Source organism: Macrosteles quadrilineatus, unplaced genomic scaffold (assembly GCF_028750875.1).
Source record: "Macrosteles quadrilineatus isolate MER2022 unplaced genomic scaffold, UCM_ALF_1.0 Scaffold_1__1_contigs__length_201487025, whole genome shotgun sequence".
Classification (NCBI taxonomy): Eukaryota; Metazoa; Arthropoda; class Insecta; order Hemiptera; family Cicadellidae; genus Macrosteles; species Macrosteles quadrilineatus.
In genome coordinates, this window is record NW_026542594.1 from 102,698,748 (window position 1) to 102,706,512 (window position 7,765).

Genomic DNA, 7,765 nt, shown 5'->3' on the forward strand with positions numbered 1-7,765 from the left:
CAATGACGATTATAATACAAACATTTTAATCAAATTACGTTAATTTTATCACAAATAATTGAATATTTATTTATTTTTTAGAATAATGATAATATCTACGACTATGTATCAATACCAATTAATTAGATCAAAATGGATACAAAATGTACTTATTAGTATCTGAATCTGAAAACATGTGCTCAAGAACAGGAAATGACAAAACATAACATAAAATGTAACGGATTGTACGACCCACAAAGAGTAATTATAACACTAATACAATAAATAATATATAGTTACTTACAATTGGACGTCAGACACAAAACACTTGAGAGAATACGGATGAGTTTTTTCCAAAATACGGACAAATTGAATTTTGGTTGAACTAAGACGTGAAATTTCGGGAGCGGTACGTATAAGTTGGTGAGGATGAAACGAGTTTTTCCTAACTTAATTTAATTCCAAACACGTGGCAATTATATCCCTGCAGGATATAGGCTTTAGGGTTTGTTGAAAATTAAATTTTTGCCAACTAACACTGCAAACTACGAATTGATTTGCACGACTCCACTTAACAACTCACCCCACGCATAGGAAGGTTGGAGACACACTGGTCACTGAGACAGACCCTTGGCTAGAAGCTTTCCCCACCACGTCGTAGGGCCGTTGGGTAAGTCGCCTATGTCTAATCAGCTGACTGGATTTGCGTTTCTAATTTGCTGTTTATATTGCATCACATTCGGTACAAAAGAATGAAATTTAAATTTTGCTTGTCGCTTGTTTTGGGCGACACACCAAGCCTTAGTTGCAACCCAAACTTGAGCATAAATGGGGCCTAAGGTAAATATCAGGGCTATCCCTAGGGTTGGCAGCGCCCGGAGCAAACGTGGTTGTGGCGCCCCCTCCCCCCCAGTAATAATAGTCGCATTCACATATTTTAATCAATTTTATTTATATATAATGAGAAAAAAGTTATAAATGAACATAATATTTGAATTAGCAAGCCTATTCTTTAAATATAATAATCTTAAAAATTTGGTTGTCCGGATGCAGATTAACTCCTAGGGAGGAATTTGGAAATCCATTATGTCTTACTGGGATAATTATTAAGTACTTTTATTTAAGGACTGGTCTTGGTTGTGTTACTTACTTTTTTTTAAGTTGAAAATCAATATGATTAGGCTCAATAATGGAGTGTATTTTAATGTTTCATAAAGAATAATAGGCGAACAGCATTAAACATTTTGGTTTATAAAATATTTTTTAGAAAAGGGTAGGGACCTTAATAAAACACAACAATGAATCATAATAGGTAGTCTATAAATTGGAGAAAGTTTTACTGTTTAAAAAATACTTCTTACAACACAATTGAAAAAAATAAAGATTATAAGGCAAAGTTAATAGCTGAGCAACCCTTCTGCATTCTTCTGTCATGCTATCCTGAAACAAATAAACAATAACTCAAAATTGTAATCAGAACTAAATAGAGAAAGGGGTGTCTTGTTAACTTGGTGGTTAATTTGTCCTGGACTTTGCTGCAAGAGAAATTGAGATTGACTTAAAGGATCCTTGCACAAGGTGAGAGGATTCAACATAATTTTTCCATGGATATTGCACACACTTGCCCAGCACAGCACAAACCTGCTAACAGCAGGCTACTATTAAAATTAAAGTAAAGTAAAGTACTGTAGAACCAAATCAGATTACGCTCTTGTGTCCACCATAGCATTATAGAACACCATAGAGCACTAAACGGTTTTCATAGTCTTTTATCAATTAAGTATTAAATGTATCCATTCAAATACATACAAATTATAACCCAGTAAATGATTGAAATACATGTCATGATGAAACCATACAGCGGTAGCCCAAGTACGGCTTCATCATATAAAATCATATGCTAGTTGGTCTGACCATACTGGGCAGGAGTAGAGTGGCCAGCTGTGCTGCGGTTAGCATATATTCCGGCGCCGACCGCCAGGGTAATGTGTAGTTACAGTGCACACCGCTGCAGCATCAAGCGCTAGCGACCGTTTCTATAACAAATTGGTAGTTGGGAGTAGTGTTGCCAACTTTGGAGGAATCCCCTGGAATTCGAGTTTACTGACTTATTTAATAATAAGCAATAAATTAATTTAAATGCCATCTTTTATTGTATTTTTTTTAAACATATATTTGTTATACTTTTGTAGTTTCATTACATTGATTCAAAGTTTTTCTTTATTAATCCATAATTTTAGGAAGTGGTTTATTGGAAGGTTTTGTTTTATATTTGCAAGGTCAAAATAAAATTTAACCAGGATGTCTAGTAGTCGGGGAAAACGGGAAAGTCGCGTATTAACTTAGTATTGAATTTCAAAATGGTCTTGAAAAGTTGGGATTTAGTCTTTATTTTCATATCAAAGTCGGTAAATTTCATGATTTTACCTCGATCGCGCTAGACAACGATCAAGTTTCCATGACGGCGCAAGACGATGATGTGTCTACACGACCGCGGGAGATGTTCTTAAACCGCGACTGTGCTAGACGACGTTTTCGTGACCACGGGAAAAATGATCACGTCTTTTCTGCGATCGCGCAAGGCGATTGTATATACGGCCGCTGAAGATGTTCACAATTTTGCCGCAATCGTGGACGACGATGACGTTTTGTGACCACGGCATTCAATGATGATGTCTACACAGCCGCGGAAGATGTTCATGATTTTGACGCGATTGCAGAAGACAACAATAGCAAATAGTAATCATTTCGTTTGCAAGAGTGGTAGTGCTGGTAACAGCTGGCGAGTAGTCGACGACGACACTGAATTGAATACCGATAACTGATATCGAACGGCAAAAACGCTCAAGCGGCAGATCGCAAAACCTTTCTTTGACCGTCTATATTTACTCTATTGTCTATGACTATAGTATTACACATCTACCATAGCCATAATGTTCTACCACTTCACCCAAACAAAAGAAAAAAATTAATTAGCCTATTAAAGATTCACAAAAGATCACAAATTATTCGTGAAATTAAAAACATAAACATAACTGTAAACAGACAGTTATCATTGTGTATCACAGTTTTTTGTTTCTGCTTAGTTCAAATTAGCTGTTTTCATAAATGAAAAAAATAATAGTGCTTTATCCTGTTGGTAAATCTTATAACTTTTTTTTTAAGAGGTTTGTGGCCTCTTTTAACCTTGCATTTGCCCGTCCACAAAGACTACAGATCTGTGCGTGGAACGTATCCAGCAAAGCAAGGGGTGAGCCGGTACAGTACAAAGGTGAACTGTACTGATAAAAGTTAGTGGCAGTGACCAGGATCCGAACCCACGACACTACTGCCTTGGGCCCGAAGTCCGCGACGCTACCGACTGAGCCTTCGACTCACCAACTTAATGCAACTTTAATCAACTTTTAATGCCTTTGCATATCATAGAACCAACCTTTTTAGTTGAATGCCAATCGCAGCACTGAAACGGAGAAATTTAAAAACAGTACTTTCTTAAATAACATGCCTTGTATTATTCTGTCACCATAGGTAACTCTGAAACTTGAACAGTGCTGTAAGTTGATTAAAGTGTCTTTTTTTCCAAATATAAAAACTTAACCGCCACAGCACATCATAAGTTAATGTTAAACAAGGACTGAAAATGCTTCTTAGTCATATTGATAGCTTAGCCAAACTTACTTACCTTTATTGCTTTTGATTCTTTTCCAAGAAAATTTCTCTCCTTATTTGGCCCCAAATAAGCAGACAACTTCATCAATATTGTTTACATGTGAAGTACTCTCATACATTAACACCAAACATTTGCAATGCTCCAAGCTTTACAAGAAAATTTACCTGGAACAAAAATAGGCAGTGTACATCATTCAGGCCTACTTCTTGTTAAAAGTAAAAACAGAACTAAACTTTAATGGGTTTGGACCGCTTTCCCTTAAAAGTGTTTGACTTCATTAGAAAAATGCCACTGGCGTAGATGCAAAAAAAAAATAAATAAAAAAAAATAAAAATAAAAAATAACTTAGTACTATAAAATAAAGCTATCAAGTTTGATTTATAATAAATATAGCCTATATATTTATACCTATATATAGAGTAAAATATAAACTAAGCTTTTTGTTGGTCGCAAAACATAAACAAATAAAAAGTAGAAGAAGGTAGCTTCTAATGTTATTCTTATGGGACAAATTTAAAAATGTATTTTTAGGGTTTTATAATTAATTATTATTTTTATACGGTATTTTAAAAAATAAATTATTAATCAATATTTTTAATTTGATAGTTCAATAAAAAATAACTTAAGTTAGCGTAGCCCAGTTAACACATTTGCGGCGGCATGGGAGCGATCGCTCCCATACGGAACCCTAATGCCATCCTGGTGGGTGCGATCGCTCCCAAGCTGCAATGCAGTACGAAATGATTTATTTTTAAGCCAGGATTAGAGCTAGAAACTTGAAACCTCACACAGCACTGCTTAATAGTATACTGTATTTTTTGTGGTGTAGGTTGGTAGTAAATTTTCCCGTAAAATCCCCGTCTGACAATCTCAAAAATGTATTTTTTGTCCCGTCTTTTTCTCTCCATTTGCAATACAATTCCAATTGGACCGGCTACGTTCCAAGCAGTGCTGCTATCTGTGGGTGTTTAGCGAACTACGTCGACTCTTGTTGTAAAACAGGACATCCTCGCACGTTATTTGCTATACGTCAGACCGAAATTGGAAAGCCAATCACACGTGGCAATCGGGTTTGTTCGACGCTGAGGGCCGCGCCGCATTGGGGATACGTCCGCCATTTGACGTGCCGCCGCGAACGTGTTAAGAAACTATAGGCCTACCCAAGTTAAATCTTTTGGCTCAGTATTATCACGCTTACCATTTCTAAGGTTACACTTCCATAAGTTATCTGTTGGCACAAACAACCGAATGAAAATATCGATCGATATACGGTATCGATTATTCGATATATCGTTTGGTATCATTATTACTCATTCGGTTGTTTGTGCCAACAGATATGGAAGTGTACCCATTTCGAACATAGCCTATGCTTACTATCAGTAAATCCAAGCATCCATAGGCCTAGGCTACCCATTTTTTATATAGGCTACATACTAAGTTAGGCCTCGAAGCTACAGGTATTGACCTTTTCAATTGCTTGCCTTTTTCAGCTCAGCATGTTAGCTTAGGTAGTTTTAAGAATGTGATATATGCATGGTTGATAGTAAGGCCCTTCTACAGCCTTAACCCTTTCCACTCGGATTAGTTGACCCCTTGTTGTCCCATACGCTTGCATTTATTGCCATGCAAAAAAACATGTTTTAAGTTTGTGTACATATACTGACTAAAATAAATTATTTGTTGTACTTGAGGACTTGATTCTTATTCAGCATAAAATTGTACACAAGTAAAACAAAATATCAAAATAAATATACCCATAAAATATTTTTTGTGTGGTCATAATATAAAAAAAAGCAAAATAAAATGTACAAAATATTTTTTGGGAGGCTTTTTAAAAAACGTTAACACATTTTCAGGATTTGTAAAACACTTTATCAACATTAGTTATCTAGTTGCCAATTCAAATCAGCCATTACAAGAAGGATTAGGTGTATTTTTTTTTAATGAAAAAATGCATTTTCAAACTTAGATTTTTTGGTGATTTTGGTCGTCATGGTTACTATCTACACTTCTCTATTCTTTAATCCACAGCTGACTAAATAAACTTACAATTATTTTTCAAGCTACCAAAGACATGTAAAATGAATATAGAATAGAATAGAAAAGTGCTTTATTGAATACATACTATGTACAGTAGGCTACATGAAATGGGTGCGATAATTTATACATGCACATACAACAATGGTCACACGACCGTCTGCTGGGTTGGCATTAATGTCCATTCAATATTAATGAAATAAAATTGTCCCACATAAATCAACATACTGAGCACTAAAACAAACTAAAATAACACTTCTTTATGCACACATATACATAGATATATACACATACACATGTATGCATATATACACATATATTTATACTCTAAACATATTGTAATGTAAAATTTTAAAAATTAAATTCCCTAACTAGCTAGAATAAGGAAATCATTAAGTATGTATTCAACACAAATTCAAAACATGCAAACACTATATAAATAGGATTTATTAATAAAAAGCCGATGCTGAAAATGTCGCGGCGGCCGCGACATACGAGTGGAACGGTCAGATGTGAATGTCGCGGTAGCGGCGACATACGAGTGGAAAGGGTTAAAGAATATTTTGAAGCAGACTTCAGCTCCATCAATTTTGCATGATGTTTTTAGTTTTTTTCCAAAATAGCCACTCTCATTTTATTTTGTAGAATGAACACTTATTTTTATGTTTGCTTTAGTCAGCATGTTTTACTATTGTACTTATGACTGTCTTGTGCATTTCAAGCATCCATGACAAGATCGATTGCATGTAATTTTGCCTAAAGATCAATAACAGTAACTTACCTAAGTTAGTTAGCCTATATTTCTAAGCACGCTGCTTCAAAAACAGACAATTCCTATCTTAAGTTAATACACCTACACCTTGTTTATGAATGTAGGCCTAAGTCATTAGTTGAATAGGCTGCACTTTAGTTTACGTCCTACACTCATTCTAATGAAAAATATCAATTAGATTATTCAATATTTCAATTAGGCTATTTCATTAATAACCAAACTTGATAGCCTACTTATATCGTATATAGGCCTATATCGTATATAATGATAATCATTCGATATATTCATTCGAATGTGTGTAGGACGTAAACTTAAGTGCAGCCGTTAGGCCTACATATACTGATATTTTTATTAAGTTAATTGTTTATGCCTGTCACAGGAAATCTGTAACTTAAGTCACAGCTAACTTAAGCTTAAGTAGGCTAGGCAACTGTACCTACAACCAACCTACTAACTTAACCTAATTAATAACACTCAAGCAAATAATAGCCTACTGCATTTTGTTACTTTGAATAACAAGGCTTAGGAACAGGATTGGATTAAAACTTACTGGATTTCAACACCACAATATAGTTTTGGAATTTTTTGATGTTTACAATTTATTAAAAATCATTGTTCCTCTCTTTTATCTTCTGTCAACACCAGCCAGACCATTGACAAGATTCATTAATTTTCAATGCCAGTGAAGGATAACTTCACTTCACTTCATTTTCATATCTTTTAACTTCTCACTATAAATATTTCTTGCATTTTCATTGTCATACAGCATGTAATTGTTGCCATTTCTCGTATAAAAATCGTGTATAACATTTAAATAAATAAATGTTTAGGTTATAAAATACCATATCGCCGTTGTCAGTCGTCAGTACGGTGACGGTCAATAATTACAATTACAATAATTATCGTATCCTTCTACCATAAAATATCGTATATATGGTAGACCTGACTGAAGCGAGCAGCTGATGCCATTCCCACAATGCAACATTCTCCTCAATTATAAGCTATGCCCCAAAATCAGAATTATAAGGTATGACTCAAAATCAGGATTATAAGCTATAGAACAGATTCGGAATTATAAGCTGTGCCACTATTTGACCATTATAAGTTGTGACACTGAAAATGTTTCATACCTTATAACGTTTTAGAGAAATTGTGGCATACAGTAGCTTATAATTTTTCGTGAAAGTGTGGCATAGCTTATAACTGATTATAAGCTATGCCACATTTTCAACATTATAAGCTATGGAAAAAATTCACGATTATAAGCTATGACATTATAAGCTATGAGACCCCACGCCTATACGTAC

At 34.7% G+C, this 7,765-nt stretch overlaps 1 long non-coding RNA gene across 1 annotated transcript; it reads right to left on the reverse strand.

The window, feature by feature from the left end:
• Positions 1-1,349: 1,349 nt before the first annotated feature.
• LOC128983066 (uncharacterized) lies at positions 1,350-7,297 on the reverse strand. Its single transcript, XR_008489791.1, has 3 exons — positions 7,009-7,297; positions 3,662-3,813; positions 1,350-1,419 (listed from the first exon to the last, which is right to left on the reverse strand). It is a non-coding gene; the product is annotated as an uncharacterized LOC128983066 (long non-coding RNA).
• Between the last annotated feature and the right edge of the window lie 468 nt (positions 7,298-7,765).